General features: G+C 47.1%; 1 protein-coding gene across 4 annotated transcripts in view; it reads left to right on the plus strand.

Moving 5' to 3' along the window:
• The first annotated feature begins 2,120 nt into the window (after positions 1-2,120).
• LOC124595960 (apoptotic chromatin condensation inducer in the nucleus-like) overlaps positions 2,121-17,431 on the plus strand; it is a 102,340-nt gene continuing 87,029 nt past the window's right edge. For all 4 annotated transcript variants that reach the window (XR_006978266.1, XM_047134892.1, XM_047134891.1 and 1 more), the window contains exon 1: positions 2,121-2,285. The gene's annotated coding sequence lies outside the window, so the exon portion shown is untranslated. The remainder of the gene's footprint in view (positions 2,286-17,431) is intronic.

The following is a 17,431-nucleotide window of genomic DNA, read 5'->3' on the forward strand; positions in this document are numbered from 1 at the left end:
AGGAGGGCAGCGTGGAGGGTAAAAATCGTAGAGGTAGACCAAGAGATGAATACACTAAGCAGATTCAGAAGGATGTAGGTTGCGGTAGGTACTGGGAGATGAAGCAGCTTGCACAGGACAGAGTAGCATGGAGAGCTGCATCAAACCAGTCTCAGGACTGAAGACCACAACAAGAACAACATCGAGGGAAGGCTGAAGTCCCCACCAACTATAACCGTATGAGTGGGATATTTATTTGTTCCTATCAGTGTGGTCGTTGTTTCTTCCGTGCGCTATAACTAACGGCTGCATGTGATATCGTACATCGTGCTTTGCCTCCCTTCACGTTCCCCAACTGTGAACTCTCTCCCCACCGCACTGTCGACTGGGATCTGCCTCGCACCGCCGGTGGCTGCCTCTAACGAGCGCCATCCACACCTGCAGGTGACTCAACACGTTTCCCACCCCACACACCTTAAAACGGTTCCTTTTCATGTGTACGTGCGTCTAATGTGCCAACGCACTATTGCTATCTTTGGCGACACATGCGAAAATATCGCTGCATCGTGCCAGATTTATCAGGTAGCATTTGTTCCTTAAAAAGACTCGACTGGCGACGGCACGTATTACGGGTTAGCAGAATTGGTTCATTGTATACACACCCAACTGCATTGAGCTCAACGAAGAATGTATGAAGTCAGGATGGACGGACCTTAGGCCGGTATTACACTATCAAAAATCTTTGTCAAAGGGTTGATCAAAGATGTGATCAAATATTTGTTAAATATATTTGACAAAGATCTTTGACGTGGCGCTTAAACGGGGTATTACACCGTCACATTTTCGTCAAAGTTCAAGATGGCCGACAACAACTTGTTATTAACTGCAGCAGTTGCATGTACCAAAATTGCACTGTGTGCACATGCGGAAGAGAAGCGGGAGAAAAGAAGGAAACGTACCTGGGTGAAGCCGTGGGTTTTACGACGACACGATGAAAGCATTCAACAAAAGTTGTTACGTGAGCTTATAGTGGAGGACGTCAAGTCGTACATCAATTACTTAAAAATGGATGAGCATACATTTCTGTATGTGCTCAGTGAAGTGTATCTTCCATATCACAAAGCACAATACTCACTCAAGAACTGCTATGTCTGCACTCCGATTCCTTGCTACAGGAGAGAGTTAGGTTAGGTTAGGTCAAGTCTCCAATCTTCTTAATCTGTTTTTGTATTCAGGGTGCCTCACGTTATAAAGCACCTCATAATCTTCATACCTCTCTATTAATTTTGTAGTTGTCATTACATACCAATTGTATTTACGGCAATGTTTATAAAAACACTACAGATAGCAGAACGCTACAACCATACTAGCGCTCCACGTGGTAAAGTCACATCGCAGTGAACAGAAGACGAAGCGACTTCTATGATAATATCTACAGGTGGTGGTGGTGGTGGGTAGTGTTTAACGTCCCGTCGACAACGAGGTCATTAGAGACGGAGCGCAAGCTCGGGTTAGGGAAGGATTGGGAAGGAAATCGGCCGTGCCCTTTCAAAGGAACCATCCCGGCATTTGCCTGAAACGATTTAGGGAAATCACGGAAAACCTAAATCAGGATGGCCGGAGACGGGATTGAACCGTCGTCCTCCCGAATGCGAGTCCAGTGTGCTGACCACTGCGCCACATCGCTCGGTTAATATCTACAGCGAGGCCCTAGATTGATCAAATATTTGACGACATTTGACAAAGTTCCCTATTACACCATAACATTTCTTTGACGAAGATATTGTACAAAGAAATTTGACAGTGTAATGTCCGCCTTACACACTCTACATTGTACCGGATCAACTTTCGCGAACGTGACTCACTAAATGCTAATGCTGTGCACAGAGGGAGACGACATAGGACTTAACACAGTGTTCGCAGACAAGAAGAAAAGTTCCGGGGAATTATTTGTTGACTTAACTCGCTTACACCACTTTTGGACTTAACTCACTATCCACTGTAAGCACGGAATATATGTCCTCACTTTTTTTCTCAGTATGGAGTTCATCGTTGACCAGCAAACGTCTCTGTTTCCTATACCTCCGTGCTGCTTATCTTTGGCAAAGTATATCTGTTTGTCGATGCGAATGTATTATCTTTGATTAGGAAAACTGTGATATCGTATTTGGAATTTGTGTTTTGGTCTTTATTAGCGTTTGTATGTCTGTTTGGCTTGTGAATGATTTTGAGCCCTTTGCAGATTGTCGTTGTTGCTTATAGACTCTCTCTGCTACTCCCATCTATATAATTACTTTTCTATTGAAGTAAGTATTAATGGCGTGCTTTTGTGACTGAATTTGTGTGTTTATTACTTTACAATTTACGTATTACAATGGCTCATTGTGATCGTAGTTAAGTGTTTTCCGTATTCTCCATATAATTTTCGCCCAATCTGTTATAAAAAGAGTTGGCCTCTAAGTTATACTGAATTTTCTGGAGCAGAGATAGCGTGGAAGAAGATAACTAATATTTTTACTTTTATTATTTTTTTTAGAAGAAAAGTTTGCCTGCCGTCGATGTAAATGTCTTGCAGTTGTAATTTGCTTAGGAACGTCTTTTAGTGGCTTTGCTTTATTAGTCATTTTTTGCCACGTAACAATAACAATTTGCGTAACTTGCCGTTAAAATGTATTCGTATATTTATGTGTAAAAAGGATCACTTTCGATTACATGCTGCTGAAATTCCATGATAAATAAGAATAATATTCGGTAATTATTGTTTGTGGTAGGCGATATGTACATTGGTAGTTCATTTGTACATAGTATCATGTGTAGGTAATCGTATACTAGTACACAACGTGGAATTATATGGAAATAATTGCGTTAAAGAAATTTATGTGTACAGACATTCCGAAGTTTTTTGCATTCTTATCTCCAATCCTGGCCTGAGCCTGAGTGTTATTTTTAGTGAATCTCATTTTATCCCAGAAATGGATCAAGTACGCAGTTTTACCATGAAACAAACACATTACAGATAGGATTGATAGTTTTGAAGGAGACCACAGATTTCTCTCATTGTTATCTCTAACTCTAAAAGAGTGAAAAGTTCGAGTTACGTTTAGGAGGAATTGGTGTGCCTACAATTAGTTACGATGTGCCATTCTGTGCTCCACATTGTTGCAGTTATCCACTATAGAACATGTATGATGAGTATTGTTTACTTTAGAAATAAAACCCTATCCTTAACATCATTGTTGTCCACCCCTGGTAGCTGAGTGGTCAGTGCAACAGAATGTCAATCCTAAGGGCCCGGGTTCGATTCCCGGTTGAGTGGGAAATTTTCTCCACTAAAGGACTGGGTGTTTTGTTGTCCTGATCATCATTATTTCATCCCCATCGACGCGGAAGTGGCGTCAAATAGAAAGACTTGCACCCGGCGAACGTTCTACCCGACGGGAGGCGCTCGCCACACATTTACATTTATTTACTTAATTGTTACTATTGCTCCCGTTACCCATCTACACTTTTCTGTATGAATCCCTAGTATCAGTAATTTATTTTTGCCCATGTTTTCCTCTTTCACCTCAGTCTTAAATCATATATAACTTATTAATTTTTATTGTACTTTTCATTATTATCCTATTTCTTGCGGCATTACTCTTCCCTCCTCCCGTCATATGTTTGTTTGTTTTTTTTTTTTTTTTTTTTTTTTTTTTTTTTTTTTTTTTTTTTTTTTTTTTTCTTCATTAACTGATCAATATCTCAATGCAACATTGCTTTTGCCCGTGTGATGTGGTGACACATACAGTATCTCAAGATTGTGATTGTTTATTCAATATTGCAAACAAAGCTATTTCAACTTGCTCAGCAATAAATTTGAATGGAAAAAATAAAACTGTAATAATCCATAAATTGGTTTGAAAATTAGAAGGTTCTACTAGGCCTGGTCCTATTGGAGGTAGTATGCCATTATTGACCTCCAACACTTTGAACTGACCGGCCCAGTCAGTTGTTGGGGAATCTACAGTTAAACATGGGGTCCAAACCAAGGTGCAGCTCAGTATTTTTCACATTAACAGAGGTGAAAGGGAAGTAAGTGACAGCTCAAAATCCTAGGTGTGACCAGGGATTGAACCTGCAAACTTGGATTTATAAACTGGCTTTTTACCAGTTACTAAAATTTCTGTGAGCACTGATGACCTCAAGGAGTTTTACTCTGTGAAACACTGTTTTCTGGTGAGACTCTGACTGCTCCAAAAATGTGGTTAAACAAAGGTTAGCCTTAAGTAGGGGAACAGATGCTGCAGTGGTTCCAGGAGTACAGAAGAATAGATCCAAACACCAGAAGATTCCTTGAGAACAGGAAAAACAAGGCTTGAGTCAACTTCTGTAATAGATTGAATAAGGTCTCTTAACATTTCAGATGTCTGAAGGAAAATCAATCTCTAAAACATTCTAATGCAGTTGGTTTGCCAATAGTGGATCCCATGTGGTTAGAAGGATTGTGATACAGGCAGTTCTTCCATTTTGTCATGAAACCCCCATGGTCGTTCCAGAGGAAACATTTCAATGATTCTCCACTAGCCTTGTTCCTCTGACAAGTTGAATCAGCTATGAAAAATTCTGTGAATACCTGTCCAGGAGCACATGGGTGCTGTGGAACTACTACTTTGGATATTCCATAAAATGTTGGGAAAGGGGAACAAAATGGAGAATGGACTACACAAATTATCATACCTGTAGTGAAACCAGGGAATAACCCCAAAATTTATATCTCATGTAGACCAATTGCCTTGTACCCTTGTGTGGGGAAAATTCTTGAAAGACTCATCAAGTAATCTTGAAATATGGCAGGAAACTGAGTTATTTAAGTTTATCCCAGTTTGGCTTTAGTAAAGATAAAATAACAATGGACAACGTAACAATTTTGTGCTGTGATGCTCAGCTTTCCAAGAAAAATTGTTCTTAATGTAATGATTCTCAGGTGTGACATCAGCTCGTAATAATGTCCAGGTCTCTATCGTTTTAGAAAGCAAGCTGGTCTTCTTATCAGTTGGATATATGGCATTTGTACTGCCCTTGTGAGGAGAGTGATTTCAGTAGCCTTGTGAGGAGAGTGATTTCAGTAGGATAGCCTATCAGAAACAATTTATAGAACCTTTGATTTGTTCCATAGGCTTAACTCGCGGAGCAATCCCTAGCCCCTTGTTACACATAATTTATTCTAGTGATATGCAAGAAATTATTCATCCAGATGTCCACATACTATAGTATGCTGATGATACATGTTCACATCATATGATTCGATGGAGGATTCAGCAATCGGTAAACTGATATGGGCAGTAACAGAAGTGGGTGATTGATTACATGCAAATGGACTTGAAACTACTACTTCAAAGACTTCAGGTATTATTTTTTCAATGGACTTGGAACTACTTCTTCAGAGACTTCAGTTATTATTTCAAGATGTCATGTGCACTATAATGAAATTCATACTGAGTTATTCATTCCAAGTTAAACTATCAGCTAAATTCTTGGGAATGTGATTGAGTTCCAGATGCAGATGGGTTCCACACATTGATTACATTATTAATACTTGTCTCCCAGTTATGAACATCACCAGATCTTGAACTAAAGTTTGGTGGAGTGCAAACCCCAATCTATTATTGGCTATATAGGGTGTTTATTAGGAGCAGGATCGAATATGGATGTGTGGTATGTGGGAATGCCAGCATCAAGTATTTGTAAATTAGATGCTTTACAGTATTGCTGTATCTGGACTTGTCTTGGCCTGATGAGATCAACTCCTCCCAGTCCCCCAAGCGGGCTCACCACTCTTGGAGGGTTTGTGCTTGGCTACCACAAAGCCCCAGTCTTTGCAGCATCTTTTTCCTTCTTTGCTGCATGTCTAAACTCTTGCTATTTTTCCTCTCCCTTGAGGAACATGTCTGGGGTGTTATTGGGAATGTTCCACATTGTCTGTCGCTGACTTAAGAACGTTTCACCACCGTTTTCCATTCCATTTTCCTTTCCTTGTTTCTCTTCTCCTCCCGTTCCTCCATTTCGGCATTAGGAGTTCCTCTTTTTCTTCTTCCTTCCTGTGCGCTCCTGATGGCTGGCCCATGAGTCTGATACACAACAGATGACTGAGTAATGCTTAATTCCCAGCTCCGGGTGAACAGATAGGGTTTGCAAGTACCCCCTGGTACATGCCAGGCTCAGGGAGGGGTGATCGCTTGAGCTGCTACATTCTCAAATTGGTGATAGGTCCCTCTGTCAGATGTTCAGGAGGTGTAACCTGAGATGTGAACAGTGACCCAAGTCGTGTGTGCCCCCAGTTCGAAGGAGCGTGTCATCAGAGATGCTGGCAGTCGTGGGAGATTTCCTTGCTATGAGCAAATCATCTTCACAATTAATGTCTACAAAATGTAAATGGAATGAGGCTAACGATTCAAAGACCCTTCTAGCTGCACTATGGTTCCCCGTGGTTCCACCTACTGAAGACAGATAGGCCTTCGCAACGGTAAATCCGTTTATTATTCAGAATGGTGTTGATGCAATTGCCAGCCATGTGAAATATGCTCTTGTTTACGGAAAGGCACTTTGCTTTTGGAGACTACTTCTGATTCTCAAGCACGTGACTGCTTACCTCTTTACTTTTCCACGGCTGTCCTGTTCGTGTTGAGGCCCATAGAACTCTGAACTCTTCCCACTAGTATGTTATTTTCACTAGGGTGCTCGACAGTCTGACAGAGGCTGAATTTCAAACATACCTCTGATCAGGGTGTTATTGCTGTCCATCGGGTGATGAAAAAGATAGATGCCTACTTATTGTCCACACGCACTCTTTTGCTCATCTTTGATAGAGTGGTGTTTCTGTCCAAGATCAAAGCAGGCTATGAAGTTATTACAGTCCAACCATACATTCCGAACCCGGTGCGCTGCAACCAGTGTGATTGTTTTGATCACACTCGAGTCTCTTGTTGATACCCGACCCAATGTGTGACTTATGGTAGGGATGTGCACGAGGGCGATTGCCACCTCCTCCTCACTGCTGTAGCTGTATCAACTGCAATGGCGACAGTGCCGCCGCCTCTCGAAATTGTCCCGTGTATCTTGATGAGCCGGCTGTCCAAGAGATCTGGGTAAAGGAAAAAATGCTTTACCCAGTCGCTCACAAGTTATTGGCTAGTCACAAGCCCTGCATTCTCTCATCTTGCACTCACAGTTCTGTTCTTGCTACATCTCGTTCCAAGGACGACATAGCGATGCAGACGTGTGACCTCAGATTCAGCTCTGAGGTTGTGAAATCTGCCAGTGTCAAGGTAGCATCGTCATCCCTTCATCCGGCTGTGCAACAAGCCATCAAACTCTTGCCTCAAGGGGCGAAGCCACCAGCTACACAACCTGTAGGCCGGAAATGACAGTAGTAGTACTCCCATGAGACTGTGCCTTCAGCCAACCAACACCTGAGCCTTTCTCTGCTAACCGGGAAGGATCGAAGGATTCCAACAAAGGCAAACAGCCTACTCCTTCACTGACTCGAAGATCCTCTTCGATGGTGTTGCCAATGTGATACCTTTGTCCGGTTGGCCGGTGCACAGGATCTACTGTTTTTCTGCGTTGGATTCCACAGACCAACAGCACAAGCAAGCCGATGTTCCTGTGGACATCATGAGCAAGATCCTCGCGCATATTTACCCTGTAGCAGCAAGTCTTCGCAGGCTGTTACTTGGCAGCCGCCAAGGTGACACCTCTTCATTTCTTCATCATGACTCTCCTCCAGTGGAATGTTCGCGGACTTCGGTCCCACAAAAAGGCTTTACTGTTGCTTTTAGCATTGCAACGGCCCCTTGTACTCTGCCTTCAGGAAACAAAATTGTGTTCTTACGGCTGCTTTGAGCTCACATTTCTTCCCGGTCCGTTTCGACCTTCTGTCTGAGGTCAGCATTCCATCTAATGCGGGTGTCATATTGTTCATAGATGATGACATTCTCCCTCACTACCCATCACTGCGGCAGACTTCCTCCAGCTTCCAGAATGAGATTTTCACTCTGCAGCGGAGGGTGCGCTGATATGAAACTTCCTGGCAGATTAAAACTGTGTGCCCGACCGAGACTCGAACTCGGGACCTTTGCCTTTCGCAGGCAAGTGCTCTACCAACTGAGCTACCGAAGCACGACTCACGCCCGGTACTCACAGCTCTGCTGCAGAGTGAAAATCTCATTCTGGAAACATCCCCCAGGCTGTGGCTAAGCCATGTCTCCGCAATATCCTTTCTTTCAGGAGTGCTAGTTCTGCAAGGTTCGCAGGAGAGCTTCTGTAAAGTTTGGAGGGTAGGAGACGAGGTACTGGCAGAAGTAAAGCTGTGAGCACCGGGCGTGAGTCGTGCTTCGGTAGCTCAGTTGGTAGAGCACTTGCCTGCGAAAGGCAAAGGTCCCGAGCTCGAGTCTCGGTCGGGCACACAGTTTTAATCTGCTAGGAAGTTTTCCTCCAGCTTATTGAGCAGCTACCTCCCCCATTTCTGCTGCCCATTGACTTTATTGCGCATCATCCCTTTGAGGTTCTGCCAGAACCTGTTAGAGAGGTGTCGTCTTGGCTCATCTTAATCAACTCAACCTCTTCTGCCTCCTGCGGGTCCGGGGTAAGAATAGGCCCGAGGTATTCATGCCTGTCCTAAGAGGTGACACTAAAAGGAGTTTCAACCATTTCGGCCTTCAATGTAATGGTCCGCATTGGGCTTTGACCTCAATTTTTCAAATTTCTACAGAAGTACGAGCCTTTTGGGGAAGGACACCTTACGTGGTGTATCACTGGTCCTCAGTGCACTAAGACCTTGGCACTCATCGTCATAACTGCACCCACTGTTCATCAATTTGGGCCTAAACACCTGATGGGTTGCACAATTTATGCCCATAGTGCGTCCCCATCTGCACCTACGATCATGATGGACTTTCCATGGCACCCGAAATCACGCACGGTAGCCAGCCCGTTGTGGTGGGGTCGTCATGTACCCTCTAGGTTGTAGCCCCCTGACAACACAGGGAACGTACTGCCAATACCTTAGCTGCACCCTCCCCATGTCAGCCAACGAGTAGATGCCCGTCTACTTGGGGCATCAGGACTCCCGGCAACAGTCATCCTCCCAGGTGGCCCTTGCTGAGGCTGGGTGGTGCCTGTGGGGAGAGCCCCTGGTCGGAGTGGGTGGTATCGGGGCGGCCGTTTCGCAGATGAAACGTCAACATGCATCAGGTCGCTCTGCGGCCGCGTTTTCCAAGAGGAAAGGTTCTGTCTCTGGTTCTGGTACTTCCGCCTTTTCCCCCTTGGCCACTCCTTGAGAGGAAGGACAGGCCCGCCGGCTTGGAGCGAAATACTTTCCCTGCTATTTAGTCTGTTCTCGGACCGATGGGGGGACGTTCGCCACCTCCAAGCTCATGTTCTTTGTACAGCATATCGAGGACATCTTCGGAGAAATCGAGGTTCTTAGTAAAATGCGTTCGGAGTCCATTCTCATAAAGACCACCTCCGCTACACAGTCGGCGGCACTCCAGGCACGTGACTGACTAGGGGACATTCCAGTGTCCATTGTCCCACATCTGGCACTCAATAGGACGCAGGGGATTATTTTCCATCGGGACCTCCTGCTACAATCTGCTGAGGAGCTCAGGGCCAAACTGGAGCGCCGTGGCATGCATTTCGCCCGGCGAGTCCAGCGCAGCCCCATAGAACCGTCACGTCGGCACTGGGGCTTTTATCCTCGCCTTCGAGGGGGATGTTCTCCTGGAAAAGGTAAAGGTGATGTGTGACGTGCGACCTTACGTCCTGCCTCCTATGCGATGCTTTCAATGTTAGCGCTTCGGGCACATGTCGTCACGGTGTGAAGCTGAGCCCCTTTGTGGCGATTGTGGACGTCCTCTTCGTGAGGGACATACATGCACACCACCACCTCGGTGCATCAATTGTCCTGGCCTCCACTCGCCTAGATCTTTCGACTGCCCGCATATCAGAAGGAGAAGAAGATACAAGAATTGAAAACCTTGGACCATCTGTCTTATTCTGAGGTCAGGAAGAAATATGACCGCCTCCATCCCATGATGTTGACAACGTCGTTTGCTTCGGTCGTGTCCACTCCTTCCGCAGTATCCTCACCCTTATCCTGTCCCCCCTCCACCTCCTCACCCCATCCGGGGTCTATGCCTCCGCCTCCCAAATCCCTCCCTTCCAAATCCTCCTCCCTCGCGGCCTCTGCCCCAGGGGCCACCCTACCTCCTCCTCCGCCGCCGCCTGAGAAGTGATCCTCTTCTCAGGCGTCAATCAGGGAAACGTTACAGACACCGGCTTCCGAGCTCCGGCGTTCCAAAAAGGACCCCGAGCGTGAGGACTTTCTTCGGGTCCAGCCCCCAAAGCCCACCATCCCTGTGACTCATCAGTCTTCCAAGAAGGCCTCAAAGAAGAAGTCTTTATCCCCCTCTCCACCCCGGCACGTTTCGCCTGATGCTCCATCCGACAGTCGCTGCTCCCGGCCGTCCTCAGTTTCGCCGGGACGCTCTGCTGCCAGGCGCTCAGCTGGCCTGTCGTCGGCGAATGATGCCGCCCCTCATGTGCAACTCGGGAATGTGGCCGCAGTTGGCGACGACCCGATGGAACAGGATCCGCCTCCCAACGGTTGTAACGATGTTCCCTCGAAACGTGGCCCTCCGCGGCCGTCGAGGTGACCAGCTCATCACCCATTTCGTTCCCCCTTTCTCTGATTCGCGATGGCTCTGTTACATTGGAACATCAGAGGTATTCGATCTAATCGGGAGGAATTACAACTGCTCCTCCGCCTGCACTGTCCGCTCGTCATTGGTCTCCAGGAAAAGAAGCTATGCCCAACTGACCATATTGCTTTTACCCACTTTACCTCCGAGTGATCTGACCTAACCCCTGTGGACGGACAGTATTCCAGCTCATGGTGGGGTCATGTTGCTCATTCGGGACGATGTCTATTACCATCCCATCCCATTGACCACCCCACTCCAAGCAATAGCTGTCCGTATTACTCTTTCTGCCTTTACTTTTTCTGTTTGTACTGTCTACACTCCAACGTCATGCGCAGTTAGTTGGGCTGACATGATGCACCTTATTCCTCAGCTTCCTCCGCCGTTTTTATTGTTTGGCGACTTCAATGCCCATCAGCCCCTTTGGGGTTCTCCTGCATCCTGTCAGAGAGGCTCCCTCTTGGTGGATGTTTTCAACCATCTCAATCTTGTCTGCCTCAATACTGGCACCCCGACTTTCCTCTCGGACTCTACTCATACCTACTCCCGCTTGGACCTCTCGATCTGTTCTACCACTCTTGCCCGTCGTTTCGAGTGGTATGTCCTTTCTGACACCTATTCGAGCGACCATTTCCCCCGTGTCGTTCGTCTCCTGCACCACACCCCATCCCCACGTACCTCGAGCTGGAACATACCGAAAGCTGACTGGAGACTTTACTCCTCCCTGGAGACCTTTCCGGACCAAAATTTTCTCAGCTGTGACAGTCAGGTCGAATACCTCACAGCTGTTATCATCAATGCTGCCGAGCGTTCCATTCCTCGTACTACCTCTTCTTCACGTCATGTTTCAGTCCCCTGGTGGAATGAGGCTTGCAGAGATGCTATCCGTGCTAGACGACGTGCTTTACCCACCTTTCGTCGCCATCCTACGCTGGCGATTTGTATTGATTACAAATGACTCCGAGGGCAATGTCGTCGAGTCATCAAAGACAGCAAAAAAGCTTGTTGGGCCTCTTTCACAAGCTCCTTTAACAGTTTTACTCCCTCTTATGTCATCTGGGGTGGCCTGCACCGGCTGTCGGGCATTAAGGCCTACTCTCGATACCTGGCCTGACTTCAGGTAATGAGGTACTTGTGGACCCTGTGGATGTCTCCAACGTCTTCAGCCGCTTTTTCACAGAGGTTTCAAGCTCCGCCCATTACCACCCTGCCTTCCTTCCCAGAAAAGAGTCTGAAGAGGCTCGGCGACCTTCTTTCCACTCACTGAAACTGGAAAATTATAATGCCCCCCTTTACCATGCAGGAACTCGAATGTGCACTTGCACTGTCCCGGTCCTCTGTTCCGGGGCCAGATGCCTTTCAGGTTCAGATGCTGGCACACCTTTCTCCGGCAGGCAAATGCTTTCTTCTTTGTACCTATAATTGCATCTGGACCGAAGGTCAGGTCCCCATGCCTTGGCGTGAGGCCGTCGTTGTTCCCATACCCAAACCCGGGAAGGATAGACACCTTCTTTCTAGTTACCGCCCCATTTCTCTTAGAAGCTGTGTCTGTAAAGTGATGGAGCACATGGTTAACGCTCAGTTGGTTTGGATTCTTGAATCTCAACGGCTACTTACCAATGTTCAATGCGGCTTTCGTCGACGCCACTCCGCTGTTGACCACCTTGTGACCTTGTTGACATTCATCATGAACAACTTTATGCGAAAACACCAAACGGTAGCTGTGTTCTTCGATTTGGAGAAGGCTTACAATACCTGTTACCTGCTCCTCACTATGCACAGGTGGGGCCTACATGGTCGCCTGCCCCTTTTTATTGATTCATTTTTAACAGATCGAATGTTTAGGGTACGTGTGGGTTCCGTATTGTCCGACGTCCTCCTCCAGGAGAACGGAGTGCATCAGGGCTCCGTTTTGAGCGTAGCCCTTTTTGCCATAGCGATCAATCCAACTATGGATTGCATTCCACCTAACGTCTCGGGCTCTCTTTTCGTCGATGACTTTGCGATCTACTGCAGTGCCCAGAGAACATGCCTCGTGGAGCGCTGCCTTCAGCGTTGTCTTGACAGCCTATACTCGTGGAGTGTGGCTAGTGGCTTCCAGTTCTCTGAAGAGAAGACGGTTTGCATCAACTTTTGGTGATATAAAGCATCCCTTCCACCATCCTTACATCTCGCTCCTGTTGTTCTCCCATTCGTGGAGACAACGAAGTTTTTAGGGCTCACACGGACAGGAAACTTTGTTGGTCTCCGCATGCCTCTTATTTGGCTGCCCGTTGTACACGTTCCCTTAATGTCCTCCGTGTTCTTAGTGGTTCATCTTGGGGAGCGGATCGCACTGTCCTGCTTCGCTTATATCAGTCCAGAGTCCGATTAAAGCTGGATTATGGGAGCCTCGTGTGCTCGGCCATCCCTCTTACGCCGTCTCAACTCCATCCATCATCAGTGGTTACGTCTTGCCACCGGGGCATTCTATACTATTCCCATCAAGAGTCCTTATGCTGAAGCTGCCGAATTACCATTGACCTACCGGCACTACGTATTGCTTTGTCCGTATGCCTGCCAGCTGTTGTTAATGCCCGACCACCCCTCTTACCAGTCCTTTTTCGCCGATTCTCTCGACCGTCAGTATGGGTTGTATGTGTCTGCCCTGCTGCCCCATGGAGTCCGCTTTCTTCGCCTGCTTCGACAATTGGATTTTGCCCTCCCTACCACCTTCAGCGAGGGTGAGAGCCCGACACCACCTTGGCTACAGGCTCCGGTTCACATTCATCTTGACCTCAGCTCGCTCCCGAAGGAGGGTACTCCGGATGCAGTGTATTGCTCACGGTTTGTCGAACTTCGTGCGCAACTTGCCATTAACACCCTTATTTACACTGATGGCCCCAAAACTGACGATGGTGCCTGCTGTGCCTTTGTCGTCGGGGACGTCACCTTTAAATACCGGCTCCTCGACCAGTGTTCCAGCTTTATGGCCGAACTTTTTGCTCTCAATCAGGCCGTTCAGTATGTCCGCCGCCAACGCCATTCTCCATATGTACTCTGCTCTGATTCACTCAGTGCTCTTCAGAGCCTTGGAGCTTCGTATCCGGTTCATCCCTTGGTGCAACGGATCCAGCAATCCTTCCATTCTTTTGGTGATGATGGCTCTCCTGTTAGCTTTATGTGGGTTCCAGGCCACGTAGGAGTGCCTGGGAATGAGGCTGCTGATGCTGTGGCCAAGGCTGCAGTCCTCCTGCCTCGGCCAGCCTCCCTTTGTGTCCCATCGTCTGACATTAGTGGGGTTGTTTGTAAGAGGCTTGTGTCATTATGGTGGGATACTTGGTCGTCACTTCAAGAAAATAAGCTCCGGGCCATAAAACCATTCCCAACAGCTTGGACCACCTCTTCCCGACCATCTTGGCGAGAGGAGGTCCTTTTGGCCAGGTTGCGGATTGGACATTGCCGGTTTAGCCACCGCTACCTGTTATCTGGTGAGCCCACCCCGCAGTGCCCTTGTGGTGATGCATTGACAGTGCGTCATGTTTTATTGTCGTGTCCCCGTTTTAATCAATCTCGTGTTGCCCTGTCTTTGCCATCTACTTTACAGGAAATTTTAGCTGAATGACACTCGAGCAGCTGCTCATGTTCTTCGTTTTATTACTTTGACGGACTTCTCCAAAGACATCTAACTCTTTTAATTATTTTATCTGCGTCTTTGTAAGAACTTTCTGGTGTCCCCCCCCCCCCCCCCCCCCCCAATTGAGTTTTACCAGATTATATGTGCACTTACATTTGTGACTGGGCGCTAATGACTTCAGTAGTTGAGCACCCTAAAAATAAAAAAATAAAAAAACACACCAATCACCTCTTCTGCCTTAACACTGAAGCACCCACATTCCTTTCAGACTCTTCACCCACCTATTCCCGTTGGGGCCTATCCTATTCCCATTTGGACCTACCTTCAGCACTGCCCAGCTTGCTTATTGTCTTGAGTGGCCCATTCTTTCTGACACGTAAGCGAGTGACCATTTCCCGTGTGCTATCCACCTGCTGACTGCTACCGCACCTGCTTTAACACCCAAATGGCAGCTTACTAAGGCTGACTGGTGGCTTTACTCCTCCCTAGCAACCTTCAACAAATAAGATTTCCCCAGTTGTGATGACCAGGTGGAATATATTATAAACCTTATACTTACCGCTGCAGTGTGTTCCATTCCTCGCGCTTGATCTTTACCATGCTGTGTCCCAGTCCCTTGGTGGACTGAGGCATGCCATGACGCAGTTCCTGTGATTAGATGTGCTCTCCACATTTGTAACCGTCATTCTATGATGGGAAACTGCATTCGTTATAAACAGGTGCATACACAGTGTCGCGTTCTTCGAAGCAGCAAAAAAAACTATCTGGATTTCATTCACTAGTTCTACCCCCTCCTGTGACCTGTGGGCCAACCTCTGATGGCTCTCTGGTACCAAGATCAATTTGCCGATTTGTTTCCTGACAGTAGCGGACAATGTCATAGTAGACTCTATCGCCATCTCCAACACCTTGGACCGCCATTTGTAGAAATTTTGAGCTCTTCCCACTATCACTCTGTCTTCCTCCATCGGAAATGGGTGGAGGCGGCTCATGCAATACCCCTCTCTTCTCAGAATCGTGAGTGCTACAATACCGCTTCTTATGAGGAAGCTAGATCATGCTCTCACTTCATCCTGATCCTCTGACCCAGAGCCAGATGCTGTCCACATTCAGATGTTACAGCACCTTTCTCTTGCAGGCAAGCACTTTCTGCTTAATATGTACAACCACTTCGGGCAGAGGGCATGTTTCCCTAATGTTGGCATGAAGCCACCGTCATACCCATACCTAAGCCCGGTAAGGACAAAAACCACCTCCTGGCTACTGACCTATCTCTCTCACCAGATGTGTTTTCAAGGTGATGAAATGTATGATTCAAGCACAGCTGGTATGTTAGCTCAAGTCTTGAAATTTACTAACGACTGCACAGTGTGGATTTCGAGCACACCGTTCTGCAGTTGACCATCTTGTTACTTTGTCCACCCATGTCATGAGTGGTTTTCTGAATTGTGACCATGTTTTTCGATTTGGAAAAGGCCTACGACACCTGCTGTAGAATTGGTATCCTCTGTACTCTTTACACGTGGGGCTTTTGTGGCCGCCTGCCCTGTTTCCTTCACGAATTTTTAAAAGACAGAGTTTTCAAGCTGCATATGGGTTCTGCCTTGTCACACACTTTTATACAAGATACCGGTGTGTTTCAAGGTTCCATCATGAGTGCCGTGCTCTTTGCTGTCACCATTAACCTTATAATTGCCTTTCTTCCGCCGGGCGTCTCCGGCTCCCGTTTGTTGATGATTTTGCCATCTATTGCAGTTCTCCATGGACCTGTCTAACTGAGCGGCGTCTTCAGCAATGGCTTGATCATCTTTACTCCTGGAGCATGGACAGTGGCTTTTGTTTTTCTATGGACAAAACTGTTTGTATGAATTTCTGGCAGTGCAATTGATTCTTCCCACCATCTTTACATCTTGGTCTGTCGCTCTTCCATTCGTTGAAACTACAAAATCCTGTGGCTCATGCTAGGTAGGAAGCTCTCTTGGTCCTTCCATGTGTCTTATCTGGCAGCCCGCTGTACGCAGTTCCTCAATGTCCTACATGTTCTAATGGTATTTCCTGGGGTGCAGATCGAACCACCCTGTTCAGTTTGTACCAGTCCCTTTTCCATTCGAAACTAGACTATGGGTGCTTTGTTTGTCTCTGCACATCCGTCCCTCTTGCGCGATCTCTACACTAACCACCATCTTGGCATCCATTTGGCCACTGGCTCCTTTTACATTAGTCCGGTTGTGAGTGTATGCTGAATCTGCTGAACTACCACTGTCCTACTGCCATGACTTTCTCCTCAGCGGGTATGCATGCTGTTTGTCTGGCGTACAGTGCCACCCATCCTATGCCTACTCCTTCGATGAATCCTTTGATCACCAGTAAGGGGCACGTCCTTCTTCTACTTTGCCTCCTGGAGTCCGCTTTTGGTACCTGTTCCGGTGGCTTGACTTCACACTACCTTCAACGTTCACGGTGGGTGTGAACCCTTCACCACCTTGGCCTCGTGAAGCGGCCTGTTTTAACCTTGTCCTTCATTCGCTTCCTAAGGACATTACTCCAGCCTCACTCTATCGCCTTCAGTTTCACGACCTTCATATGGAACCTTGCGGTAGTACCTTTGTGTACACTGATGGCTCTGACTGACCATGGTGTTGGGTGTGCCTTTGTCATTGGCACCAACGTTTTTCGATATCGGCTTCTGGCACACTGCTCAGTATTTACAGCCGAACTCTTTACCTGTATCAGGCCATGGAGTACATCCGGCAACACAGACTTTTCAATTGTGTCCTCCGCTCAGACACTCTCAGCACCCTCAAAGACTACGTTCGCTGTACGCTGCCCATCCCTTAGTGCAACGGGTCCAGGAAAACTGTCACTTGCTCACTCGTGATGGAGCCACTGTGATGTTTATTTGGGTTCCTGGTCATGTTGGTCTTCCAGAAAACGAGGCTGCTGCCAAGGCTGTAGTCCTCGTACCTCAGCCCAGCAGTTCCTCTACTCCTTCCAATGGTCTCTTGTGTTGTCATTTGTCAGGAGGTGGTGTCACTTTATCATCACCATTGGTCCCCTTCATGGGAATAAGCTCCAGATTTTAGGTTGCTTATTG

This window comes from Schistocerca americana, chromosome 2, assembly GCF_021461395.2.
Source record: "Schistocerca americana isolate TAMUIC-IGC-003095 chromosome 2, iqSchAmer2.1, whole genome shotgun sequence".
In the NCBI taxonomy this organism is placed as follows: domain Eukaryota; kingdom Metazoa; phylum Arthropoda; class Insecta; order Orthoptera; family Acrididae; genus Schistocerca; species Schistocerca americana.